Raw genomic sequence first — 14,746 nt, 5'->3', positions numbered from 1 at the left:
CTCTTTTCAATCATAATTTTATTAATTTGAACTTTCTCTGTTTTCTTTTGGGTTAGTGTGGCCAATGGTTTATCGATCTTATTGATTCTTTCAAAAAACCAGCTTCTAGTTTCATTGATACGTTCTACTGTATCTCTAGTTTCTATCTCATTGATCTCTGCTCTAATCTTGATGATTTCCCTTCTTGTGTGTGGGATTGGCTTAATTTGTTGTTGATTCTCCAGTTCTTTAAGGTGTAGAGACAGCTGGTGTATTCTGGATTTTTAAATTTTTTGAGGGAGGCTTGGATGGCTATGTATTTCCCCTTAGGACTGCCTTTGCTGTATCTCATAGGTTTTGGGCCGAAGTGTCCTCATTCTCATTGGTTTCCATGAATTGTTTAAGTTCTTCTTTGGTCTCCTGGTTGATCCAAGCATTCTTAAGCAAGGTGGTCTTTAGCTTCCAGGTGTTTGAGTTCCTTCCAAACTTTTCCTTGTGATTGAGCTCAGTTTCAAAGCATTGTGGTCTGAGAATATGCAGGAATAATCTCAGTCTTTTCGTATCGGTTGAGTCCTGATTTGTGACCCAGTATGAACCTTCTGGAGAAGGTTCCATGTGCACTTGAGAAGAATGAGTATTCTGTTGTTTTAGGATGGAATGTTCTGCATATATCTATGAGGCCCATCAGGTCCAATGTGTCATTCAATACTCTTTTTTTCTTTATTGATTTTCTGCTTGGATGATCTGTCCATTACTGAGAGAAGTGTGTTAAGATCTCCTACTATTAATGTATTCATATCAATATGACTCTTTATCTTGATTAATAGTTTTCTTATGTAATTGGCTGCTCCCATATTGGGGCATAAATATTTACAATTGTTAGATTTTCTTGGTGGATAGTCCCTTTAAGAATTATGTAGTGTCCTTCTTTATCTCTGACTACAGTCTTTAGTTTAAAATCTAATTTATCTGATATGAGAATCACTACCCCGGCCTTCTTTTGAGGCCCATTGGCATGAAAGATGCTTCTCCATCCCTTAACTTTCGGTCTGGGTGTATCCTTGGGTTTGAAATGTGTCTCTTGTAGACAACATATGGATGGGTCCTGTTGTTTTATCCAATCTGCAACCCTGTGCCATTTTATGGGTGCTTTTAAGCCATTCACATTGAGAGTGATTACTGAGAGATACATTTTTATTGGCATTGTGTTACCTTTGAAGTCTTTCTTTCTGTAGATTGTCTCCATATATTTCTGTTCAATGATATTCTTAGGATTTTTCCTCTTTTATATAACCCCTCTTAATATTTCCTGTCGGCTTGGTGTCGGCTTGGTGGTCACATACTCTTTTAAGCCTTGCCGGTGTTGGAAACTCTTTATCTCTCCATCCATTTTGAGTGTCAGCCTTGCTGGATAAATTATTCTTGGCTTCATGTTCTTCTCATTTAGTGCCCTTAATATGTCTTGCCAGCCCTTTCTGGCTTGCCAGGTTTCTGTGGACGGTCTGATGTTATTCTGATAGGCTTTCCTCTGTATGTAAGGAGCTTCTTTGTCCTAGCTGCTTTCAAGAGATCCTGTCTACACTTGTGATTCCTCATTCTTACTATCAGGTGTCTTGAGGTCTTCCTAGATTCTATAATCTTGGGGGGAGACTGTTCTACCTCTAGTACATGAACGCTGTTTCCATTCATGAATTTTCATGGAGGATTTGTTCCACTGTATCTTCTAGTCTTCTTTCTTCCTCCTCCCCCTCAGGGATTCCAATAATTCTGATGTTGGAATGTTTCATGGCATCATTTATTTCCCTAATTCTGTTTTCGTGGCTTCTAAGCTGTTTGTTCCAGGCTTCCTCCTGATCCTTTCTCTCTATCTGTTTGTCCTCTAGATCACTAATTCTATCTTCTGTCTCAGTTACCCTAGCTTTTAGAGAATTTAGATTAGATTGGAACTTATTGAGAACATTGTGAACATCATCCCTGGTGGCATTCAGTTCTGCCCTAATCAATTCCATTTTGTCATCCATGGCTTTCTCCAACCTAGCTATTGCCTGGATAATTACTAGCCTGATTTCCCTTTCCGACATATTGTCTATGTCAATAGCCATTAGCTCTGTTGCAGAAGGCCCAGCCTCTGAATTTTTCTTCTGTTGGGCATTCCTCCTCTTAGTCATTTCGGTGAGAGATGGCTGAATGGATGTAGCTGAATGTATCAACAGTGGTGCAGGCAAGGTGCACCCTGGAACGCTTCTGAGCAATCACAAATGAAAGAAAAAAGAAAGAGAGAAAAAAGAAAAAAAAAAAGAGAGGGAGAGAGAGAGACACACACAGGAAAAAAAAAAGAAAGATAAAATAAAAGAGAAGACCCAGCCCAAATGGGCCCCAAGGTAAGATTTATGAAGTGTACATACAAAAACAGACAAACAAAAAGACTGATAATAGTGGATGAGAAGAGAAAAAAAAAATATATATATATATATAAAAGAAAAACAAAAGAAGAACCTCGTCAAAAAGAACCCCAAGTATAAGATTTATACACTACCAGGACAAACACAAATACACAGAAACACTGTTGGAAGAAAAAGATGGGAGAGTGGTTATAAATTCTCAGTGTGGGTGAGGAAGGTTATTTTGATTCTTCCTGGATGTATCTTGATATCTTTGTTAAAGGACTCAACTTTCCTAAGATAAAGGGGTAGTAAAAATTGGTTTACCTATAGGGGTAGCATTGATTGGGGAAAGGGGATTACTCTGAAGCTTAACTCTATATGAATATTAAAAAATAAAAATAAAAAAAGAATAAACTAAAATAAATTAAAATTTAAAAAAATTAAAAAATAGAAAAGCAAAAGGAAAACACAGGTACATGTATCAAAAAGTTCAGGTTAAAAGGTTATTATGGAATTTGATACACTGGACATCTCACTGTGATGGTAAATAGGTTAAAAAATTATCTATAAAAAAATGAGCCAGATTAGTGGGAATGAATCAAAAATAAAAGTTGTATCTACGAAGTAGTGGTGGTTGTTCTCTTGTCTTTTTTTTTGTTTGTTTGTTCTTTTGGTTGGTTTTCTGGGGGAGGGTCCTGCCATGTGGGTTTTCAGTCAGTGTTCCCTGAGTTAAGTCCTCCTGCCCCCATCAAGGTGGTGGGCTCTGAGGAAACCGGTTTTTCAGGCTTTTGTTCTCTGGAGGTTTTTTTTGTTTGTTTGTTCATTTGTTTTCTCTTGCCTTGACAGCTTTTGATGGTTTTTGGAGGTTTAGAGGAAAGCAAACTGCACCCAGACCTCCGTCTCAGAGAGAAGCCTCAGTCTGTTCTCCTCTGGGTACTCCAGAGCACATAAATTTCCCCTTGGCCACCGGCAGAGCACGTTCCCAGTCGCAGTCCCTGGGGACGCAGGAACTCCCGCTTGTACCCAAAACCAGGACATCGGTGGCTGTCTGGGCAGCTCCAGACCACCAGAGAGGTCCCAAGCAGCGATCGCACACTGAGATTTTCCCGCTGGCCCGGGCTGGGAGTGCTCAGACTTTCCGGGTCTGAGAGCGCCGGGCTGGTGCCTGTGTGCACCTCTCTCAGGTGAGGGTGTGGGGCGCGACTCAGACTCTGGTCGCATGGCCTGCACACATGGAGAATGCAAAAGGCTGTGGTTCTGCCGGCTGGAGACTACAGGCACCTCTCTTAGGGGGAGGTGTGGGATGCGACTCACACTCTGATAGCATGGCCTAGCGCGTGCCTGGAGAGTACAAAAGGCTGTGGTTCTGCCGGCTGGCGAAGCTCCCAGCCCCTCATGGGAGCTGCCACCCATGCGCTCTCTGGCACAGTCGCAGCTCAGGGACCAAGACCTGGTTTCTTCGCCACACTCTCTCTGGTTCAGCACCAGGGGAGGCTGTCCTGGGTCCGGGGACTTAAGCCCCTGTCCCCAACCGCCCCGATTCCCACAATTTCTCCCCATGATCCTTTGCTCTTTTTGAGTGCTTTCAACCAGACTCCAAGTTAATTCTGGTCCCCAGTCGCTGGGCACTCTTGTATTGGGGTATTACTTTCCAATGGGTGGCTTCTGGTGGCTCCCTCCCCCTTTTGTTTATCTTCCAATATCAGTCCAATGTTCCCACTCTGGTTTACCTGCCCACTGGCATCTTCTGCACCTGTAGAGATCCAGAAGTGTATAATTCTAATCTCAGGCTGATTTCATGGGTGATCAGAGTTCTTTGGTAGGTAATCAGCTCACTTTAGGGTACAGGTTGAAATGGCACCTCCTCCTAGTTCCCCACCATCTTGTCTCCCCAAATACCTACATTCTTAACACTAGTCATGGAGCCAACCCATTCCCCTACTCCCCTCCCCTCTAAAACCCTCAGTTTGTTTCTCAGAGTCCATAGTCTCTGATGGTTTGTCTCCCCCTCTGCTTCTCCTCAATTCACTTTTCCTTTGCTTCTCCTAATGTCCTCCATGTTAATCCTTATGTTCCACAAAAAAGTGAAACCATATGATAATTGACTTTCTCTGCTTGACTTATTTCACTCAGCATGATCTCCTACAGTACCATCCTTTCTGGTATTCATCCTTTCTGATGGCTGAGTAATATGCCATTGTATGTATGGACCACATCTTCTACCCATTCATCTGTTGAAGGGCATCTCAGCACTCTCCACAGTTTGGCTTTTGTGGACATTGCTGCCAAGTTCCTTTTACGTTGTAGTAGGGAAAGTGTAATATAACTAAGTCTATTGCACTAATCTCACTTCAGCAATTCCTTCCCAATAACCCACCTGGGTCTTGTAACATAGACTTGGAAAAACCACTAGTATCGCCACCATCACCACATTTATTCCCCACCCTTGGGGCAGCCTCCATCCCCAGACTCCAAAGTCCAGTGATCTCTATGTGCTCTCCAAAAGGCAGGGGATATTGAGGGGTGGTCACCACAAGGTAGTCATGAAAATAACCAGGCAGAAATATTAATTCCTTTAGAGTATGTACAGAGCAAGATGGTGTCACTCATGTCAAGCAGTCAGTTCTGTCAGGCAGTGATGCCAGCAACTGAGGACATTGCAGCCAAGACCACTTATCGCCAAAACTGGCAACAGCTGGTGACACCCTGAACTGATAACCAGCAGAACCAGAGCACATTAAAAAATGCCCAAGACTCATTCAATCCCTTTAAAAAAAGAGAATTTTTTGCAGCAAATTGACTATCTAGACGCTGACCCTTTCACATCTGACCACATCCCAAAGGCAGCTGCTGCCAAACACTCTGCCCTATTGATCGCTGAGCATAACAGAGATCTTCCACTGCCTGAACATAATAAGCAGCATGTGCCCGTATTTGATCCAGACCAGGCCAAGGCCTTACCTCAACTGCACACTCACAGACTGACTTCGTGTTTGGTGCATTCATTTCCCACCCCCTGTTCTGTCTTCTTTATTGTGTGACTTGTCTTTACTTTGCTTTGCGTGATGTGTAAGACACCAAGTTCACATATGTGATGAAATGCCATTGAGTTTGGCATCTTGCGCACGCTTTTTCATTTGTTGACCTTGCTTTATGACTGAAGGAAGCAGACATTGGGGAAAGACACAACTTGTGTGTGTGCCTTCATAGTGTGCTTGCAACAATGTCACAAAAGGACTGAGGATAGTAGTCACTGCTTGTTGAAGAGGCAGGTTTCCTTAGCTTCAGTTCCTCAGGGGCTAATCACGCTGCCTAATCAGACAGAGGTTCTGACAAGTCCTTCCAAAAGATACCCTTTCCATCATCAAGGCTGATCTTTACAAAAGAATTTCTGTGCTAGATGGATTAATCATCATCATTCTTAACCTCTCTATCCATTCCTTTTGCTCTCTGACTCTGGCTCTTGCCTCAGTGAGTTGCTTTGGCCAATAGGATAATAGCAAATATGTCCAGCAGCCTTAAACCTGTTTGTGCAGTTGGGTTTGCTCACTTATGCCCTGTGGTATCGCCTCAAGAAGGACCTGCCCAGGCAAGTCCCCTGGTCCCAGGGGAAGGATGAGAAACCTATGGACCAGAGCAGAGTTACCACCATTGTCCCAACAAAGGTCACCCTAGATCAGCCAACAGCTGTGAACTCCAAGATAAGTGATCTCAGTGAAGAGCAGCCAACACTGACTCAGATCGGATGAACCCCACAGACTCATGAGCTGAATAAACGTTTATTGGTATATGCCACTACAGTGCTGTGGTTGGTTGCCACGCAACACTTTAGTGGTAGATATAACTGATATGCGCTCTTCCAAACTCTTCTGGAGACTCCATCTATGTTTCTGTCTGTTCAGCAGCTGCCAGGAACTAGTTACAGGTCCAGTAGTTTTTAAAGTGCTTCCTCTAATACTGAATGAATCAAAAGTTACTTTCTCAAGTCAATTTCTGTTGACCTGCCTATCTCAGGCTTGCACGGTGCTTTTTCTATGGATGTTTGGTTAATTAATCTGTAAATGTTCCCAAATGTCTTTTATGGAGAGAGACTCTGAGCTTTATCTCCTTGTTGCCAGCACCCAAATTCTTGGAGCTTCTTCTTCTGTATCCCTCTACCTCTAGAAGACCAGTCTCTCTCCCTTCTTGTCACCTACATTTCTAATCCTTGGTGAGAAAAGCAATCCCTGTCAGGCCAGCCACCTTCTGGGGGGCAACAATCTCTTTATCATGCAGACACCAGGCTTGTTTAGAGTCATAGGGAAGAGCCATAGGGAGTCACAAGCTCAAAGAACTTTAGAACCAGAAGGATGTTAGAGATAAGCCAGTGGATGCAGTGTGTGGCTCTGTCCAACTAAGGAGATAAGTCTTCCAAATTTGGTAGTTCCGGATTCTCGGAGCCGCCAGCACATACCTTCACTGTTGTAGCTACTTCCTGGTATGTAACAAATCATCTCCAAACTTGGTGGCTCACTCCAATAACCTTTCTGTTTATCTGTTCACAAGTCTGTAATTTGGGTAAGGCTTGGCTGAGACAGTTCAACTCTGCTCTACATGGCTGATAGTTTTGACCTGGACTCAAGGGTGCACTTGCAAGATGGCCCCACTCTCATGGCTGGGAAGGTGGTGTTAACTGTTGGCTCAAAGCTCAGCTGAGGCTGTTAGCCAGGGGCCTCAGTTCCTCTCTGTGTGGTCTCTCCATATGGCTAGATTAGATATCTCTCAGGGGGGCAGTCTCCAAATAGTCAAACTTCTTCCATGGTGACTGTCTTCTTCCAGTGTTCAAAAAAGAAAGCTGCCAGGCCCTTTTAAGGCTTAGCATGGAAACTGATTCTCTGTCACTTCCTCTGTGTTCAATGGGTTAAGGAAGATCACAGAATCAGCTTCGATTCAAAGGGAAAGGAAAAATGCAGGGGTATATGAACACTGGGAGTATGGTTCATTGAGAACAACCACCATCAAAGATAAGTCCAGGCTCCTTCAAGTTTTTACTAAAAGTTGAACTTCCACTGACCTTTCTAGCCAGCAAATAATGTGGTAAAATTGATCATTGGCCTAGGAGTCAAGACACTGGAACTTCTTACCTAGTTGGACTATTCATTAACTTTAGAGATTTGGAGAAGTGACCAGGTTGTAAAATTTGTCTGGATGAACTTTAAAGTAACCTCTAGTTTGAAAGTCAGAGTCTAAAGTCTTGGTAGGTTTCAGTTCCCAGGCAAGTCTTTACATTATCCTTCATGAGTCTATCCCACTCTTTTTGAGCTGGTCTATCTTGATCTCCAGCTGCCAAGAGGCCAACCAAGTTATTTATTTAATTCCTGAGCTCTGCTGATCTCAGTCGCTCTGATTTGTCCTTTTGACCTGCTTCTTGCGAGCTGGGTAACCTAGGGCAGCCACACAACTTCTCTTAGTCTAGGTGAAATGGGGATAAGAACCCCAGGTTTATGGGCTGTGGTGAGGATTGAATGGAAGAAGGTGCACAAAATTGCTTTGCAAAATGGTACTGAGATGAGATGGCATTGTCCAGCCACCCTAATGCCGCCAGCACTAGCATGTTAGATTCAAGTTGGTCTTTCCATCTCCAGTGCTGGTGACAACCACTTACTATCCGACTTTGATTCTTATTTTTCCATTTTATACTGAGGGAATACATCTGTCAGTCACGTTTTACTCTCAAGACGTTCTAAGACTCCAGGATTTCCTTACTGATAACCCTTGACAATCCAGTGGAATTATTTAGCCTGCACCTACAGTAGACAATCTCACAACCAGGGCTGAGGTGGAGTGGGGCAGAATTATACAAACGCAAAGGAAAGGAGGGGCTTTTCTTAATACTTTCTGAAAGTTAAAAATAAAAACAACTTCAACATTATTTTGTAAGGTGTCATCTTCAGATAGTTTACCCAACCAGAGAGCAACTCAGGAACAAAGATTTTGTCTTTTTTTTTTTTTTTTTTAATCTCTACCCATTCAGTGACTAGAATAAGTGCCCAGCAAAAGAAATTCAGTTAATGCTTTTTGAATCAATGAATGGATGAGAAGAACCTTGAATTGTGAAGAGGCTCAGAAAAAAGGCTTATTATTTGATTTAAAAATGAACATGTAAGTGCTGGAGAAAAACCTCAATTGGCATCTTTTGGATAGGTTATTTAAACCAAACATTCTACACTGTGGGGTGTTACTTTGTTGTTTTATGACTGTTATAGCAGAATTATTAATTTGATTTATTATAACCTGATTTATAATAATCTGAATTGTGACTTTAACTTTTGAAAAGGACCCATAAACACTTCATGGGTTTGGTCTCACAGAAAGCAGAGGAAACAAAATATACCCAAAACAAACTGCTGAGTCACATGTTATGTCTCTTTCCTTAGCCAACATTCCTAATCCAGTATCACTGACAATTCAGAAAGGAGCAATATCTAACCTGGTGTGATGGCAGCATCCGTGAATATGCCCTCTGTTACTGAAGAGCACAAGTCACCAATGTGTGAAATAAACGGTTCTTGGATATTGCTTTGACCTATTCTGATGGTGTTCAGATTCAATTAGGTAAAATCATGAGAAACTCAGCTGTGTCAACCCCTCCTAGGCGACACATGGAGAAATCAAGTGTGCACAATCTTAGCAAGAAGAAATTGCCTTGTTTGTATTTTCTGGAAGTGGAAGAGAAGAGAAAAACAAAATAGTAGTCAATGAACAACATTTTTGTACCAAGCATTGTGTTCAATCCTTTCTCTACTCATTTACTCCGTAGAATGAATCGCTTAATGTAAGTTTCTCTCCATTTTATAGATGAAGAAAACTGAGGCTTGGAGAAGTGAGTCACCCACTTAAGATTACACAGCTAGTAAGGGGGAAGGACTGGGATTCAGACCCTCTGCTTTTGCCCTCATCCTGTCCTGCTTCTACAGAGTCTCTTCCAGCTTTGGCATCATCACATTTTACTATCACTTGGCCCTCTGTTTTTATAAGGTTGCAAGAACATACACATATTTCTGCAACTCCTACATTACACTAAGTACAACAACAAGCACAAATCTGAGGGCAACCCACCCAAAACCAGACTGCTTCTGGTGATCTTCACACAGCCCATTGCGTTTTCTTCCTTGCCCTGCCTGTGGTATGTTGAGATCTTTTCCCCAGTTCAGATGTCACCTCCTCCAGTGAGCCTTCTCTGATCCTCCCCTCATCTCTACTGCCCAGTCCTTCCTGGTATCTCCCATAATGTCCTGCCTGTATCGCTATTATTAATTATTATTATCTACTTAGGTATCTATCTCCTGCATTAGACTGTGAGCTCTCTGAGGTCAGGCCTATGTCTGACTTCTCAGCTAGACTGACTTTTCTGAGGATCAAGACTGTGTCTTGATCTATTTGTAACTTGATCTATTTGTAACTTCAGTTCTGGGCATAACTAGCACAGAGTAGGGACTCAGTGAAGTCTACTGATTGGATTAAAAACATTACTCAGAAGGACTTTAAAACATGATGAAAGTGTGTCTCATGGAGGTGACATCAATTTAGAGAAAAGAAGGAACATGAAGACATAGAAAGAAGGATAATATAAAGGGAAGTACTTAGTAATGTTCTCTGTGGTATTTGAATTATTCAATTTTGGTTAAACAGAAACAACAATGAGATTCAATTCTTTCCAGTTATTCACTAAGATGATTTTAATAATTGCCTACTTGACACATATCTTATGTTTGATATCAAGAGTTTCCCAGTTAACATCTGGAAAAAAGAACTATCAGCTCTAAGTCTTCCTTAAAGATTAACTGAAAGCAGTAAACTATGTCTTCAAATCATCCTAATAAAATACAAGATCTTAATTACAGATCGACCCAATGGGTGGTTCATTTTCATATTCCAGGGCATATGTTAATTTATGTCAAGTGAATCCTAAATGATGATTCACTTTGTTATTTTCTTTGTTATTGTTTACTCCTTATTGTTATTTTAACTACTCAGCATCCAACTTCCCTTCCTCCAATAATACACTCCATTATTTTAGGGGTGGGGTATTTCTTATCCTGTATAGGTGTCTTGGTGGAGGAGGTTCTACTTACAAAGAGAATTACACCTCAGATTTCCTGACCCAGAGCAGCCAGGTGGGTGGATACATGAGCTAGGCAGCCATCTAAGACTTAGCCAACTGGATATTCTTGAGACTTTGAACTTGAAGATGTGTAGGACAGTGGAAGTTCTTTCATTGTCATGGAAGTCTTGGTATGCTGACACATGTGTTCTGCTCTATGACTTTTCTAGGCCTCCCAGTGCTGCCTTAGATCTAATTTTCTCACTGTTTTCCAGGATTGCATCTCCAACCTTCCATTGATTTTGGGAGCCTGGCATTCCCTGCATGAGTCATCTTTACCTAAATAGCCAGTCAATATCTGTTGCTTAAAACTGAGAATTTTGTCTGAAATACCAGGTAAAAGCATTCTCCATTTAGGACATACATTTACATGAAGATTAGTAAAAGAATTTGCATTCTTGTGTCATGATTAGAAAGAATTCGTGTTCTCTAAGAATTATTTTGAGATTCATTTTTCTAGAAAATTACAAGATATAGAAGTAAAACTGTGTGATGGACTTCTCCATTTAAATGAATAGTTTTTGTGGACATCATATAATCAACATTTATTTTTTTTATAATTTTAAATTTTTTTTATTGACATATAATGTATTTTTAGCCCCAGGGGTACAGGTCTGTGAATCGCCAGGTGTACATACTTCACAGCACTCACCATATCACATACCTTCACCAATGTCCATAACCCAACCACCTTCTCTCCACCCCCCCCCACCCCCGAGCAACCCTCAGTTTGTTTTGTGAGATTAAGGGTCTCTTGGGGCACCTGGTGGCTCAGTGGGAGATTAAGGGTCTCTTATGGTTTGTCTCCCTCCCGATCCCATCTTCTTTCATTTATTCTTATTCTTTTCTTCCTTCTTTCATTTATTCAACGCCCCACGTTGCTCTCAACTTCCTCATATCAGGGAGATCATATTGTAATTGTCTTTCTCTGTTTGACTTATTTCACTTAGCATAATACCCTCTAGTTCCATCCACATAGACACAAAAGGCAAGATTGCATTTTTGATGGCTGCATAGTATTCCATTGTATATATATACTACATCTTTATCTAGTCATCTGTTGATGGACATCTAGGTTATTTCCACAATTTGGCTATTGTGGACATTGCTGCTATAAAATTTGGGTGCACGAGCCCCTTTGGATCACTACATTTGTATATTTAGGAAAAATACCCAATAGTGCCATTGCTAGGGCATAGGGTACCTCTATTTTCAACTTTTTGAGGAAACTCCATGCTGTTTTCCAGAGTGGTTGCACCAATTTGCATTCCCACCAACAGTGTAGGAGGGTTCCCCTTTCTCCGCATCCTCGCCAGCGTCTGTCATTTCCTGACTTGTTAATTTTAGCCATTCTGACTGGTGTGAGGTTATATCTCATTGTGGTTTTGATTTGTATTTCCCTGATGCCGAGTGATGTGGAGCACTTTTTCATGTGTCTGTTACCCATCTGGATGTCTTATTTGCAGAAATGTCTGTTCATGTCCTCTGCCCATTTCTTGATTGGATTATTTGTTCTTCAGGTGTTGAGTTTGCTGAGCCCTTTATAGATCTTGGATACTAGCCCTTTGTCTGATATGTCATTTGCAAATATCTTCTCCCATTCTGTCAGTTGTCTTTTGGTTTTGTCAACTGTTTCCTTTGCTGTGCAAAAGGTTTTGATCTTGATGAAGTCCTAATAGTTTATTTTTGTCCTTGCTTCCCTTGCTTTTGGCAATGTTCCTAGGAAGAAGATGCTGTGGCTGAGGTCGAAGATGTTGCTGTCTGTATTCTCCTCAAAGATTTTGATGGATTCCTTTCTCACATTGAGGTACTTCATCCATTTTGAGTCTATTTTCTTGTGTGGTATAAGGAAATGGTCCAGTTTCATTTTTCTGCATGGGGCTGTCCAATTTTCCCAACAGCAGTTGTTGAAGAGACTGTCTTTTATCCATTGGACGTTCTTTCCTGCTTTGTTGAAGATTAGTTGACCATAGAGTTGAGGGTCTATTTCTGGGCTCTCTATTCTGTTCCATTGATCTATGTGTCTGTTTTTGTGCCAGTACCTTACTGTCTTGGTGATGACAGCTTTGTAATAGAGCTTGAAGTCTGGAATTGTGATGCCACCAACTTTGGCTTTCTTTTTCAATATTCCTCTGGCTATTCGAGTTCTTTTCTGGTTCCATATAAATTTTAGGATTCTTTGTTCCATTTCTTTGAACAAAATGGATGGGATTTTGATAGGGATTGCATTAAACGTGTAGATCGCTTTAGGTAGCATAGACATTTTCACAATATTTGTTTTTCTAATCCATGAGCATGGAACATTTTTCCATTTCTTTGTCTCAATTTCTTTCATGAGTACCTTATAGTTTTCTGCGTATAGATTCCTTGCCTCTTTGGTTAGGTTTATTCCTAGGTATCTTATGGTTTTGGGTGCAACTGTAAATGGGATTGACTCCTTAATTTCTCTTTCTTCTGTCCTGTTGTTGGTGTAAAGACATGCAACTGATTTCTGTGCATTGATTTTATATCCTGACACTTAACTGAATTCTTGTACAAGTTCTAGCAGATTTGGAGTGGAGTCTTTTGGGTTTTCCACATATAGTATCATATCATCTGCGAAGAGTGATAGTCAACTTCTTCTTTGCGATTTGGATGCCTTTAATTTCTTTTTGTTGCCTGATTGCTAAGGCTAGGACATCTAGTACTATGTTGAATAGCAGTGGTGATAACGGACATCCCTGCCACGTTCCTGACCTTAGCAGAAAAGATCTCAGTTTTTCTCCATTGAGAATGATATTCACGGTGGATTTTTCATAGATGGCTTTAATGATATTGAGGTATGTGCCCTCTATCCCTACACTTTGAAGAATTTTGATCAGGAAAGGATGCTGTACTTTGTCAAATGCTTTTTCATCATCTATTGAGAGTAACATATGGTTCTTGTTCTTTCTTTTATTAATGTACTGTATCACATTCATTCGTTTGCTGATGTCGAACCAACCTTGCAGCCCTGGAATAAATCCCACTTGGTCATGTTGAGTAATCCTTTTAATATACTGTTGGATCCTATTGGCTAGTATTTTGGTGAGAATTTTTGCATCTGTGTTCATCAAGGATATTGGTTTATAATTCTCTTCTTTGATGGGATCTTTGTCTGGTTTTGGGATCAAGGTAATGCTGGCCTCATAAAGTGAGTTTGGAAGTTTTCATTCCAATTCTATTTTTTGGAACAGTTTCAGGAGAATAGGAATTAATTCTTCCTTAAATGTTTGGTAGAATTCCGCTGGGAAGCCGTCTAGTCCTGGGCTCTTGTTTGTTTGGAGATTTTTGATGACTGCTTCAATCTCCTTACTGGTTATGGGTCTGTTCAGGTTTTCTATTTCTTCCTGGTTCAGCTGTGGTAGTTTATATGTCTCTAGGAATGCATCGATTTCTTCCAGATTGTCAAATTTGCTGCCGTTTATTTGCTCATAATATGTTCTTATAATTGTTTGTATTTCTTTGGTGTTGATTGTGATCTCTCCTCTTTCATTCATGATTTAATTTATTTGGGTTCTTTCTCTTTTCTTTTTGATAAGTCTGGCCAGGGGTTTATCAATCTTATTAATTCTTTTTTTTTTTAAAGCTTTTATTTATTTATTTATTTGACAGACAGAGATCACAAGTAGCCAGAGAGGCAGGCCGAGAGAGAGGAAGGGAAGCAGGCTCCCTGCTGAGCAGAGAGCCTGATGCGGGGCTCAATCCCAGGACCCTGGGATCATGACCTGAGCTGAAGGCAGAGGCTTTAACCCACTGAGCCACCAAGGTGCCCCAATCTTATTAATTCTTTCAAGGAACCAACTCCTAGTTTCATTGCTTTGTTCTATTGTTTTTTTGTTTGTTTGTATCTATTTCATTGACTTATGCTCTGATATTTACTATTTCTCTTCTCCTGTTGAGTTTAGGCTTTCTTTGTTGTTCTTTCTCCAGCTTCTTTAGGTGTAGGGTTAGGTTGTGTATTTGAGACCTTTCTTGTTTCTTGAGAAAGGCTTGTATTGCTATATATTTTCCTCTCAGGACTGCCTTTACTGTGTCCCACAGATTTTGAACCATTGTGCTTCCATTATCATTTGTTTCCATGGATTTTTTTCAATTCTTCTTTAATTTTCTGGTTGACCCATTCATTCTTTAGAAGGATGCTCTTTCATCTCCATGTGTTTGGGTTCTTTCCAAATTTCCTCTTGTGATTGAGTTCTAGCTTCAGAGCATTGTGTTCTGA

Source organism: Martes martes (assembly GCF_963455335.1).
Source record: "Martes martes genome assembly, chromosome: 9".
NCBI lineage: Eukaryota > Metazoa > Chordata > Mammalia > Carnivora > Mustelidae > Martes > Martes martes.
Note: the sequence above shows the minus strand (reverse complement) of the source record.